The 13,250-nt window shown below is 50.9% G+C and overlaps 1 protein-coding gene across 5 annotated transcripts in view; it reads right to left on the minus strand.

The window, feature by feature from the left end:
- Window positions 1–13,250, minus strand: part of TSPAN18 (tetraspanin 18) — a 180,830-nt gene that overhangs the window by 146,864 nt on the left and 20,716 nt on the right. For all 5 annotated transcript variants that reach the window (XR_010946069.1, XM_067749312.1, XM_067749315.1 and 2 more), the window contains exon 2: window positions 1,438–1,519. The gene's annotated coding sequence lies outside the window, so the exon portion shown is untranslated. The remainder of the gene's footprint in view (window positions 1–1,437; window positions 1,520–13,250) is intronic.

The raw sequence follows: 13,250 nt of genomic DNA on the forward strand, positions 1-13,250 counted from the left end.
GACTCACAGAGATTTTACGAAGAGCCCAAAGTTGAAGAAAAAAATTCTAGGAAAGAACTCACTTCCATGTCTTTTCCAGGAAATGAATTTCGGAGAGGTGATTTAGCTTCAAGGAGTTTTTAACCTTAAGATTCAAGTCATAGAGCTGGTAAGCAAAATGCACAAGAATGCTTGGGTGGCTCAGGGAGGGGCTTCAAGTAAGCCACATTACTTACTGCTGGGTGACCTTTAGCAAGTCGCTTAACTTCTCTGAGGCCTGGTTTTCTCTTCCCTGAGATGGAGGTGATAACAGGGCTGCTGGTAGAGGGGTTGCACATAGCCCTCCACTTGGCATGGAGAAGCCCTCAGTCAGTGTTGGTTAATCTGGCTCTTCTCATTAGTTGGGACTCAAGCACAGTCGCAGCTGCACCTCAGACCCTGTGGTCTTTCCCCTGAGGCTCTGAGTCATCCTTTGCTCGAGACTGGCAATCGAATCTCCTCAGAGCTTTCAAATCCCCTCTCCTCTCCACAGCCATGCCCAAGCCCCACCTCCATCTCTGCCTCCCCGCTGCCCCCAAATCTGCCCTTCCCCCAGCTCAGCCCTGGTCTTGGGACCTCAGCAACTGAGGACCTGCGGGCTGGAACAGAGATTCAAGTCACTGCTGCCCCACTTTACAGATGCGAAAATGAGGTCCAATGAGGGAAATGGCTTGTAAGGGCTCTAGAGGCACAATGGTGCCACAGACTGGGCCAGAGGACAGATATCCTGGCTCCTCATTCAGGAACCTTCCCTGAGGCGACCCAGCCCGTCACCAGTCCTGGGATTGTGGGCAGCCCAAGAAGCTCCCAGAGCCCAAGAAGCAGACCAAGGCTTCTCCGTTCCCAATTCCGTCATGGAATTTGGTGATTGGTCCTAGTCCTTGTGGATTTGAACTTTATCCAAAAAGACAGTCCTGGAATGGGGGAGGGGATGGGGTGAGGGAAGGGCTGGAAATCACCCCAGGAAGGTATTTCCTTCCCACAATCCCAAGACCATGGTGGGTGCGGAGGAAGGGGAGGCGTGGCAGGGGTCCTTGACAGAGGCGGGACCCTCCGTGATCCCCCCAGGAGCTCTGCTTTCCCTTGGAGGTTTCACTCCCTCCAGCCCTTCAACCCTCACTTCCTGGATCGACTCAGGACCCAGCATGACCTTCGGCCCCGTCAGTGGGGTGGCACCCAGTCTGGTGAGACCCCATCGGCCTCTGTCTCCTCACCCCTCACCTTCGCTCCCCAGCCCCGAGCAAACATCTGGGGGTGAGGACAAGAGAAAAGCCGCCCTTTGCCTGCCCTGCCCTCCAGCACGAGCTGAGAGCTTTCTCACTCAGAAATGGAGAGTCTGGAGGGGCAGGGAGCAGAGAGAAGATTAGACCCTCTTATTCGAATACGTTAAGACCCACACTCCCATGTCGCCAATCATACCTCTTTCAACTGGTGTCTTTTCCTTTCAGGGGTGTCAAGATTCTCTTGAAGTCTCTTTCTGATGGTAGCTTCAGGATAAACTCTAGAAGGAAAAGAGGGAGAAATACATTTTAAAAAAGCAAGTGTGGGGGGCATGTGGCTTCTGGGGGCCACTTCGTCCAGCTGTGCACCCGCTCCCTCCTCCCATCTCTGAAGGTGCAGAAGCCACAGGCCCCGTGGCCAGAGAGACAGAAGCAAGCACCCAGCCCCACGGAGGGTCCCAGGATGGCATCCCCAGAGCCTAGGGACTGGGGCGTATTTTCAGTCTTCCAAAATCAGGAAGCCTGCACAACGTCCCTGTGATGAGACGGAGCGTGCCGTAACCACAGCGACACATTGGATCACTTTGCTTCTAGCTAGAATAGTATCATCTTGGTGTGGGAACTCCTTTTCCTCAGGCAGAAAAAAGGCTTTCTGAGTCATTTTGAAAATGCAAAAGCGAATTAATCATTGCCTAATGAATGCAGGCTTTGGGGCAGACGGAGATTTTCAAGATCTGGTATCCGTGAAGAGATAAGTAATAAGTGGAGAAATCTTTGGTGGTGAGAAAAGCAGCTCAGTCCCAGAGTGCAGGGGCGAGAAGTCCAGCCTCTCCCCCGACCCCTGCCTCCTCTCCGTCAGTTTGACAAAGAGTCCCCAGGTCACGGGAGAAGGATCAAATTCACCATGTCCAGGCCACGTACCTGTCAGCCAAGGCTTAGGCCGGTCCCAGGGGACCAGCTTGTTCACAAACCCAGCTGAGTAACAAAAGGGCAAAACTTCACAGCGGAGTGGGAGCGGGGAGGGCTAAGCACCCCCGTCCTTCCCTTCCCAACAACCTGGCGGCACAGAAGCAGCCCCGATCAACTTTCATATTGTCTCAAATGACAATGACACTAATCCCGACGCCCTCAACAATTCCATGAGAAAGTATGGCCACTTTGGAGATAAGGACCATGGTGAATTCAGAGGCATTAACTCACCCAAGGACTTACCACTGAAAAGGGGCAGGGCCAGGGCTACACTCAGGTCTGTGGGAAGTCAAGTCCCTTGCAAGTGCATCTCCATGGTAGGAGAGGAGCAATCAGGAGAGCCATGAGTTCAAGGTCGACCCTGTAGATCCCAACAGCAGTGCCCCCTGGGCATGTAAGAAGTTCTCAGAACTCCCTGCTAACTGATGGGGAACAGGGCTTGGCCAGAGGACGTGATCTCGCTTTATTTAGCTATCTCTGCCTCAGACGTCCACCCAGGCAGTGTCAGCCCAAGGGACCTCAAGTGTCATGGGCCAGACTAAGGCTAGTCAGAGGAATTCATGATACATATACACATCCGTATACATATACAGCCATATCCGTATCCACACACGTGCATATACATATGGATGAAGATATATAATATAATATAATATAATATAATATAATTTTCATTTTTAACTATAAAAGTGAAAGTTTGTCCATACTCGTTCATTCTATTTAACAGATAAACCCACTGCAAAATCTTTGTAATACGACGTTGTAGGCTATAGTACATGTAATCACACATGTGTGTACATGTGTGCATAAGAATGGGCCCATGGGGGCCCACAAGCAGACAGTGGCAATTTTTTACACAAATGGGATCTTACCTCGCATGTTCTACAACCCCAGTTATCAGTGATACCATGTCTACCTCTGCGAGTGAGCACACATGCATCTTCTGGAGTCTTTTTCACAGCTGCACAGTACCCATGGGAAGTGTGGACCACAGTGCACTCACCTCTCCCACCATGGATACGTGGATATTTCCATCTCTGGCCATTACCACTTGGCGGCAACGGTCCCCTCGGTGCCCACATTTATGTGTGGCAAAGTTCATGCAGTTCCAAAGCCCGGATGCCCCGAAGTGGGACCGCCGGGCAGAGGCTCTGCACACATCACATTTGGCAAACTGCCTTCCCAAAATACTGGATCAACTCCCCTCAAATAGCAGGGCAGGAGCCCCTTTGCTTGAATGCAAATTTGAACCCAGGGTTCAGCCTACAGAGTTGCTTTTCTGCTCCCCTCCCGGTGGCCTGGGAGGTCGCATCCCCTGGGTGAGGGAGGAGTTTATTTCTTGGCTCACGCAGAGGTCCACCCCTCCACTTCCCCCAGAGCATCTCCCAGTTCCCAGCCCACCTGAGCCGGGAACTACATTTACGGGCTCAGAACTGATGATGAGCTTTTATGAGCTCTGGGGACCGCGAAGAACACGTATTAATGTCAAGTGTGCCTGTCAGCCACGCAGCCTGGGAGAATGTTACCCATTAACAAAATTAAAGGCTGCAGCCACGCCGGGGAAAGAGCCGAAGGCTGCACATCTGGCAGTGTGGGCAAGACCCGTCAATAACACAATTACTTTTCAGGTTTCGCACTCCCGAGCCTGAAGCCGGCTCCCATCTTCAGTGGAATTCTGCCTTCCTGCAGACTGAGAGGAGATTGGCTTATTACCAGCCTGCCAGGAGAGGCAAAATCCAGCACTAATCCTAATTCCCATTTAAGCAGATCTGCACTGTGTGAGGAAAACCAGCTGCGCTCGGAATTTCTTCCCCCTTTCCCCTGAGATCTCATTCCAGCCCCCTCCTCTCCGTGGGGGAGGGAGGTCACTACAGATGTTAGGCCCGGAGCCCTCCCAGGAGGGGGGAAAAGAATCCCGAGGTTTAGGACCAAGACGGGAACTGGGGCTGGGTGACAAGAGGCAGCGTTGAAAGGTGGTGGGCTGGGTGATGGTGGTCGCCGTTGACCCGGCTGTCTTGTGCCGTGGAAGGGAGAGGCCCCCACTGTTCTGGCCCCAGACCTGCTCTTGCTTTTGTACAAAGATCCCCGCCGTCCCCAGGTTTGAAGTGGCACAGGTTGGGATCCTGAGTCCAACTCTAACTAGCTTTGTGACCTTGAGCAAATGACCTTCCTATTCTGTGCTCAACTCCTCATCTGGGAAACAGGGTTAACAACAGCTGATGCCTCCTAAGAGGCTGTGAGGATTACGTGAGGAATGTATACACAGGACTTAGCCGAGAGCCTGGCACACGATACCCTATTTCTTGAATGTAAGACTCCGTGGGTTATAATCGTACCATTATTATACGGACTTCTAAGAAAAAGAAAACACTGCCCGTTAAACTAATTATGACATGTCACTTTTTGTTTGATGCATCCTGGTTTTAGAGACCTTAAAATATATATATTTTTAAAAAGTGTGCCTTCGAATCCATGAAATATATAGTAAGAGCTTAATCAGTGGTACTTAGTGATATTGGCCAGGTGCGCCCATTTTGCAAGGTCTAGTTCAAAGCTTAGACCTTCTTCCTCCCCTTCTTTCTTCCAATCAAAGCAAATCTGCACTGGGTGGGGATACCAGCCCTCAATTTATAAGAAAAATTCTGATAGCCACTTCAGTATCCTGGATAGGACCCGGACGAGAGACTTAAATATCTACCCTGATGATTCCTACTCTAGAACAGAGCACCCCTGTGTAACGGGACACCCAGATCAAAGACTCTTCACTCTTCTCCCAGTCAATGTTTCTCTACCATCCCATGTCTCCCAAATCATCCCTGCCTCTCCATCCTCGCTGCCCCTGCCAGCCCCGCCTGGGCTCAGCCTGATCGTTGCCTATCTGCTTGCTGCAAACGAGCTCCTGCTGGACCGCCAGCCTGCAGCTGTCCCTTCCAACCTGCCCTCTCCTTTGCTGTCAGACTGAGCCCATAAATGTCTTTCTCTCCTGCTTCAGTGGGTTCCCTGGCCTCCCTTTGTCTATACATAGGGCCTTTTGTCATCTGATCCGCAGTTGCCTTTTCAGGCCCATCTTCAGGTCCTCACAATACGCACAGACCCAACAGTTGAGCTGAACTCACCTGGACTCACACGCCCCACCAACGCACTCAGCCCAAACTCGCTGCTGTTCACTCTGCCTGCAAGTCCGTTCTTCCTTTCCTAACCCTGAACTGCAGCCCCACACACACTCCCCAAATCACCTGGCAAACTCCTACTCATCCTGTAAAACCTTCCTTCGATATCTCCTCTGAGAAACCTTCCCAGACTTCCACAGCCATGATTAATCACTGTTCTCTGGGCTCTATGAGTTCCTGAAAGATGGCGATGATGTCTCAATTCCTGACTCAGATAATAATAGTGGGATGAATGGATAGTTGCTATGATAGATAGATGGATGGGTAGAGAATGGATCTATACAAGAACGGAATGGTAGAAGAGAAAAAGAGGAACTAGGCTGTAGTTGGTTTCAGGGATGGATGAATAATTGAAGGGATAGAAAGATGAATGAATGGATACATGCATGGAGGCATGCAGAAATGGATGGACGGATGGATGGATGGATGGAGAAATGGAGAAATGAACAGGACAGTTGGAAGGTGAATATATCTGTAAAAGAATGGGTTAAATGAAGAGTGGGAAAGCAAAACGAGGTTAATAGAGATAAGAGAGGGAACAACTCTCAGCTACTTGTATAATTTTCTCTGGACCCCGAGAAGCTGAGCCTCTTGCATCTATGAATGTACTTTGCTTTAGTCCCTTATGGATCCTAGCAGAGACCACTCAGTCAAACACGGTCAGCCCCCAGCTCCACCCCATTTCAACACTCACTCTAGCTGTGGAGCTACAAGTTGAGGCCTCAGGAAGGAGGGGTCAGAGTTACCTCTTGCCTTGGCCTTGGCTGACGCAGGCGGTGAAGCACAGCGCCACAAGGAGACCAAAGTTTCCCTGTGTCTGAGTCAAGCTCCGGTCTGAGGGGCAGTTGGTTTGCCAGCTGTGTGCAATAGGCCTGGGACAGGCCAACTGCTGATGGAAGTTCCATGCTCCCCTGAAAAGATGCCATTTGGAAGAACCCGAAAATGGCTGAAGGGTCAGGGCAGGTAGACAGTGTAGCAGCATTTGGATGGTCACCTGTTAGTGGGCTTTGGAGGGGATGAATCCCCCACTAGAGCCTGCTGCCTCTCTGCAACGTGCAGCAGGGTAGGTGGTAGGTGGGAACCCTCCGCATCAAATGGCGGTAAGGACTGTGGCCTATTCCACAGGCCTGGGTTTGAATCTCGGCTAGGCCAGCTGCCGCCCGTGGAGCCTTGGGAAAGTTCCTTAACCCACTAAACCTCAGGTTATTCACCTGCGAAGTATGGGCCATCACAGTCCTACCTCACTGGCCTGAGCTGCGGATTAGATGAGCTAACGGATTATAAGTGATTCCCACGGTGCTCAGCACAGAATTGGCCCTTGGAGGCCACAGGAATTATGTAAAGTAGAACCTGCTGATACTCTCTGTAGAAAGGGTAGTGGCCATGACCACCGGTTCCACAGGGTCCATACTCCTCAGGACCCTTCCCTCTCTCCCTTAGGGGTCTACGTTCAGAACAGATGGAGTCTACACCCCATATATACATCCTACCACTTAATTCACAACAGCTGGTCTTTCTGATCGTTGATATATTAAGTTTCCACATGATGTTGAAGGTGACTGATTTAGAGCCTCTTGATATCCTAGAATCCCAAGTCAGTAGGATTTCAGAGGAGGTGGAGAGCTGGGAAGGCTTCCTGGAAGAGGCAGCAAGGAAAGGAGAGAGGGAGGAAGGTGATCAGTTCAATGATGAGCCTCTTCCTGGCTAGCTCCTGCTAGAAATCTCTCCCCAACCCTCCTCCACTCTAGCCACCCAAAGTGGACCAGCCATCCTTCTGAGTTCTGTGACCACAAGGACTCTTGGTCTTGTGCCACAAGAAGCGGCAGCAGCGTCCTCAGCGAGTCCCAGAAGCCGGCTCAGCCTCGGGCCCCTCTCCCCACACTGATGCCAGGCCACAGGATCCAGGCTGGGCCACTGCCAGCCTGATGCATCGCTTGTTGACGGATAAAAGCTCGCAGTTTATGGCTCCAAAGCAAAGCTGGGGCTTTGTTTTGCTTTGTTTTAAAGTAGCAAAGCAGGGGGTGGTGGCGGGGAGAGGGAGAGGAGCCAAGGCTTATTCAGGACGAGCTCCTGCTGCGTCCTGCATCTCAGCGATCCCCTGGGCAGCCCTTAATGAAGCTGCCTGAGTGCATCGTGCCTCTGCCTTGTCTCTCCACCTGCACTTGTCTGGCTGGGGGAGTCAGAGCGCTTCCCAGTGCCGCCCGCCCTGTCACTCAGCCCCATCACTCTCTGTTCCCATAATGAGTCCCTGAATGAGCCTGTTAACTGTGCCCCAGGGTCACAATGGGGCTGAAGGGGGAGCCACGACAGCCTCAGAAAGACTGGGATTTACGACTTACTTTTGCTCTGGGAGCGGAGGGCCACTCCCTACCTGTCATTGGGCACAGCACAGTGGGTGCTTGCACTGCTAGCAAGGGCCCCGGAGGGTCTGCCCGATGGGCGAGGGACTCCCAATCTGAGCCCATTGGCTCTTGGTGGCTTGGGGAGGGTGAAAGGGCCCAGAAGAGGGATGTACCAACCCCATAAATTAACATGTGAAGCTGTTTATTCTCAATGCAACTGTCATTAGCAATCATCTCCTCTGCACCTGCCGGCAGGTCTGGAGCTTTTCTGCACATGCCAGCCAGGGTCTCCACTGCCCTCCTCCGTAGGATGCATACAACAGATGCCACCGCCAAGATGCTCTACGGAGCAGGAAGGAGAACTGGGGAGACCCCCTGTCACCAGTGGGCATTGCCCTGCATCTGCCCACCCTCTTTCCCGTCTGGAAGCACGTTTTTGGTACCCGAGGAGGGTAAGGACAAGGGCTATGCATACACTGGAGCTGACTTTACTTCTGATCTTCACTCCCCTTCCTCCCACACTGCAAGAAAAATATTACCCGTCTTCCCATTTTACAGATGAGGAAAGTGAGCCTGGGCCACAGCATTTTTATGTAATTAAACATCGGTTCAGTTCATGGGGAAAGGGAAACAGAATCAACAGCAGTGTCTGCCAAGGAAGGCTCACTCATTCTCACAAGGAGATGGGGCTCCAGCAGACCTGTCAGGCAAGTGCCCAGCATTTGGTCCCAGAGGGACCCGGAAGCCCTAATCGTTTAAGGGACTTATCTCTGAAGATGTAGCCTGGCTTGCCTGGCCTTTGTTCATCGGTGTGAACAAAGAAATGAAAGATGTGAGCCCCACAGCTCTTGTACCAAGTGGCCAGCATTCTCCTCTTTACTAGCAAAGGAAGGAAGGGATGCTCAGAGAGGTCAAGCATCTTGTCTGCAGTGACAGAGCTGGACCAGGCAGAGGGAGGACCAGAACCCACCATTTTGTCTGCAGCCAAAGTCTTGGAGACACTTTGCCTGAGGCCAGCCTGCATTAGGCTAACCCCATAGTGTCTGTCCTTCCAACAGTGCATCTGAGAGGTTCTCAGGCCATTGGGCTGTTCAAACAAAGATACCTGGTGTTTCAAAGGCTTCGAGAATAATCCAGCACTTCTAGCACAGGGTTCAAGAAGAGCTAAGTCTGTCTCAGTGCTGAAGCTGACTTTGGCACAGTGTCTCAACACACTGCAGACCTTGAACTCAACGGAGATCCGCTGTGCAGTCAGTCATACACCTACGGGAACGCCTGTGAGAGGATATTCTGCCTCTGAGAGAAGCAGTATTAAAAAGCCACACAACAGTAATAGAGTTGTTTCCAAACTGGCTGCCCTGCCGCTAGCAAGGAAACCAAAAGTTGAGAACTCATCACTAAAGGGCCAACCCCACAGCCAACCACAGCTCTCCTCCGCAACGCGGGGCTATTAATTCAGACTTTATAACCCACAGGGCTGCAGTGGAATCTGGGAAAAGGGCACCCCAACTCCTTGTAATTCTTCCCTGCTCAAGCCCCTGTAAATATATTCCGATGCAGAAAAGCGTCTGCGGGAGGGAAGACGGCAGATCTATTAGCATTTTGATGGGTTTTCCCAACACGGAACAAGAGAGCTTTAAAACTCACAGCCCAGAGATTAATCCTTCCATCACATCTCTCCCTCCACAGCTGGAAGTGGCCAAGAACTTTTTACCCCTTTCAGACCTTGATTAGGATAGAAAGTTAGGAACTCAGAGAGCTCAGTCTTCAGAGTCCTACGGAGAAGAGACAGCTGGGTTTTCTAGACCAAGTGTATAGAGCCCTCCAAACACAATTAAACGGCAGAATCAGGGATGGGGGGGGGGTGGAAGGCCGTGACACCGTGCGGGGGTTGGGAGCTTCTCTGACTCAACAGAAGAACACGGCCAGTTCCGGAGAGAAGCCCTGCTTGTTCCAACAGCAGGGTTCGCCTTTTGTAACTGACAAAGGCCAGGCTTCTTAACATCCCTGTTCGCTCACTCGACAAGCATCTTGGAAGAATCACCATGTGCCACTATTAGGTGCTTGAGAGAGAAGGATCAGGAAGATAGTTCAGCTCAACAAATCCCTGACCTCAAGAAACTCAGTCTAGGGGCTTCCCTGGTGGCGCAGTGGTTAAGAAGCAGCCTGCCAATGCAAGGGACGCGGGTCGAGCCCAGGTCCGGGAAGATCCCACATGCCACGGAGCAACTGAGCCCGTGTGCCACAACTACTGAGCCTGTGCTCTAGCTCCTGCAAGCCACAAATACTGGGCCCACGTGCCACAACTACTGAAGCCTGCGTGCCTAGAGCCCGTGCTTTGCAACAAGAGAAGCCACGACAATGAGAAGCCAGCGCACAGCAATGAAGAGTAGCCCCCGCTCGCCGCAACTAGAGAAAGCCCGTGCGCAGCAACGAAGACCCAACGCAGCCAAAAAATAAAAACAAATAAATAAATTAAAAAAAAGAAAAAAGAAACTCAGTCTAGATGGAGAGAGAGAGAGAGAGAGAGAGAAATGGACGAACACAATAAAATGCAGCAGGCGCCTGAGATCAACGCAGTTGCCCTGGGACCTCGAGATGGCAGGGGATGGGGCACCTCCATCAAGCTGGGCTGAAGAGCTGGTCACACCCTTGGGGATCCTGGTCCTTCCTCAAAACTTTCTTTTGAAAATGAATGTGATGGAATATTAAGTGTAGAAGGCAAGGTGTGTAGTTTTCTAGTGTATGATCACAAAGAATATATAGATACCGCTAAGGTAAATGATAAGCAAACTTTCAACATCATACTGGAGCGCTGTTTAGCAGACTCACCCAAGGGGTCATTATCTAGGGGATTCTAGAGAAATGTAACTTTGACTCATGGGAGGTGACAGGTGAATTTGTAGATTTGTTTTGGCCCGGTAGAAAAGACAACCCAACGGTTAGGATTAACCTGTGTGTATACAATCCAGCCATCTTCCAGTTCTCTTCCTCCCATGCCTACGTAACCGCTGTTTCTCTCATCTCCAGCTTAGCCAATGAGCATCTCCTGTTGGCTTCCTCGTTCACGAGTCAAATCAGTCTCTGACCCACGTTCATTCTAGATGTCCATGTGATTCTATAGGATTTATAATTTTTTGAAACTTATACTTTGACAGCACATGCCCAATCACACACACACACACACACACACACACACACTGCACAGGGATAAAAATGGAAAAACTACAGCAAAATGTCACCAATGGGCATCTTTAGGTAGCTGGCATTTGTATACAAGTGACTTTTACAATCAGAAAAAAGTGATAAACATTAGTTTTTAAATGAAGAAACACACACCCATGTAAGGTTCCCCAGACTAACAGTTAATACCAGCTGCTTGCTTATCCCATCTGTCAGAGTGGGCGGGGCTCTAAGCGCTGAAGAACACCACCTCGTCAAGGCCTCGCCACGCCAAAGGCACCGTTACTCTCCCCATTTTACAGATGAGGAAATGGAATCACGTAGTTAGCCTCCGCTCACAGATCTCAACAGTAAGAGCTACGATCTGAACCCCAGGCAGCCTGGCCCGACAGGCTGCCTGCTTAACCACCCTGCCAGACGCCTGCCTCCCAAGTGGAAAAGGAAGAAATAAACACATCTGCCGGGCTGCCAGGGTCAGGCTTGGAGAAGACCGTGTTCCCACCCCCTCCCAGAGTACAGTGTGCCGGGAAGCCAAGCGCGAGGCTCGCCAGCCTTGAATTGAATTCACATGTGTCTCTCCTCTCCCGCACTTGCAGGCAGGGACCTGCTCTTCTCCATTCTTGAACCTCCCATCAGGCTGGGATTGGACCCCAGTGGATGCTCAGCAAATGTCTCAGAGCACCTCTCTCCCTGCTCTGATAGCACACTCCATTCAGGGACTCTAAAAGTCTGCCTCTAATTAATAGTTCGCTCCATCTCTCTCTTTGCCCACACAGGCACTACAGACCGGTTTATTACCTAGATCATAAAGCAAAGCGCAGCCTGGCTTCAGCAAAGAGGGGTTTCGGTGTGTTGGAAAGGACCCCGACCTAGGAACCTGGAGGACGTGGGCCCTCCCTTTAAATCACTGTGTGACCTTGGGCAAGTCACCAAGCGTCTCTGGGCCATCACCTCACCTTTAAAATTTGCAGGGGGACCCACTGTGCTATGATGCCCCAGATGTTTTGCCAGCATCAATCTCACTTTCGCTGCCAGGGTGTTTTACATGCAGCAGGCGTGGAGCCCGCACCACAGACCCACACCTATTGATTCTCGCTAAAGCTCTTCACGTGGCAGGTCACTGCTGGTTAAATCTGTGCGGAAAATAGGTTTTGAGGGAGGAGTGCCTTGTGATCTGGAAAACCAAATGGGGGTGGAGGGCTGCAAAAGGGGGAGTGGGGAGAGAGAGATGCTTCATCTCAATAGGGTTCTTGAGAGCCTCTACGCATCACCCCATCTATGGGTTCATTCTGGTCGCAATGTATTTATTTTTATTTGGGGGTCATATCCGCTTGCAGAGGCAGGCACGATTGTTTGGGTAAACACTGTTTCAAAAGATTCCAAATAGAAAGCTTCATTCCTCGATTTAACAATAAATGTCCATCCAGCCTCTACCTATGACTGTGAGGAAGGTAGGAGACAGAATAGCCGTCAGCCACGAAGTGAGCGTCCATGTTGAAAGACGCATCTCTAGGTGATTAATTAGAATCAGTGGCCAAAAGAAACACAGGACAGCCCTCTTATAAAAACGGAAAGGATACTGCTAATGAAAATGATTCTAGCAGACGTGCCTGCTTCTGATTCCTGGGTGAGTTACTGCCCCTTTCGGGGTCTCAGTTTCATTCTCTATCACCTAATGGCCTGTGATTCTCAGAATGGGTTTCCCAGGGGCTCCTCAGGAGACACTCAAATGGAGGCGGAGGGGCGGAGGGGGGACCAGCCCCCTATGCCTCCTTCAACAGGGCAGCTCCCTTTTGAGTTATTCCGGAGGCTCCGAGGCTCCATGGTGAACTTTCTTTGAGGTCTGTGACTACAAGTAAGTTGAATGTCACTGGGCTAAGTCATCACAGCTTCTTTTCACTTTAGCATCTTGAATGTACCTTGGTTAGGAAACTCCCAGGCATTCTGATAGGCAAATGGTTTTTACTCAAAGGCATCGTGGTGGTCCATGCATAATATCACTTGGGGATGGAACGCCTCTGACTCTGGGATGGGCTGTCTATGTCAGGTAGCAAGCCCACATCCCTAGCAAAAGAGTCTGCCAAGACAGATCATAAAACCACAGTAAGAGCTGGCACACATGCGAACACTTACACTGTCCCATATACTTTATCCCTCTCAGCGCTCGTGGCCACTTTATGCAACAGGCCTTGATCCATTTTGCAGACGGAGAACCTGCCCGTCAGAGAAGTTGAGTAACCTACCCATGGACGCACAGCTCTTCAGCCCAGATTTAACCCCAGCACCCTGTCTCTTTTCTTTTATGATTCCATTTATTAAAAATGTCCAGAAGGGGCAAATCCATAGAG

The sequence above is a fragment of the Pseudorca crassidens genome, chromosome 9, assembly GCF_039906515.1.
Source record: "Pseudorca crassidens isolate mPseCra1 chromosome 9, mPseCra1.hap1, whole genome shotgun sequence".
NCBI classification, from domain to species: domain Eukaryota; kingdom Metazoa; phylum Chordata; class Mammalia; order Artiodactyla; family Delphinidae; genus Pseudorca; species Pseudorca crassidens.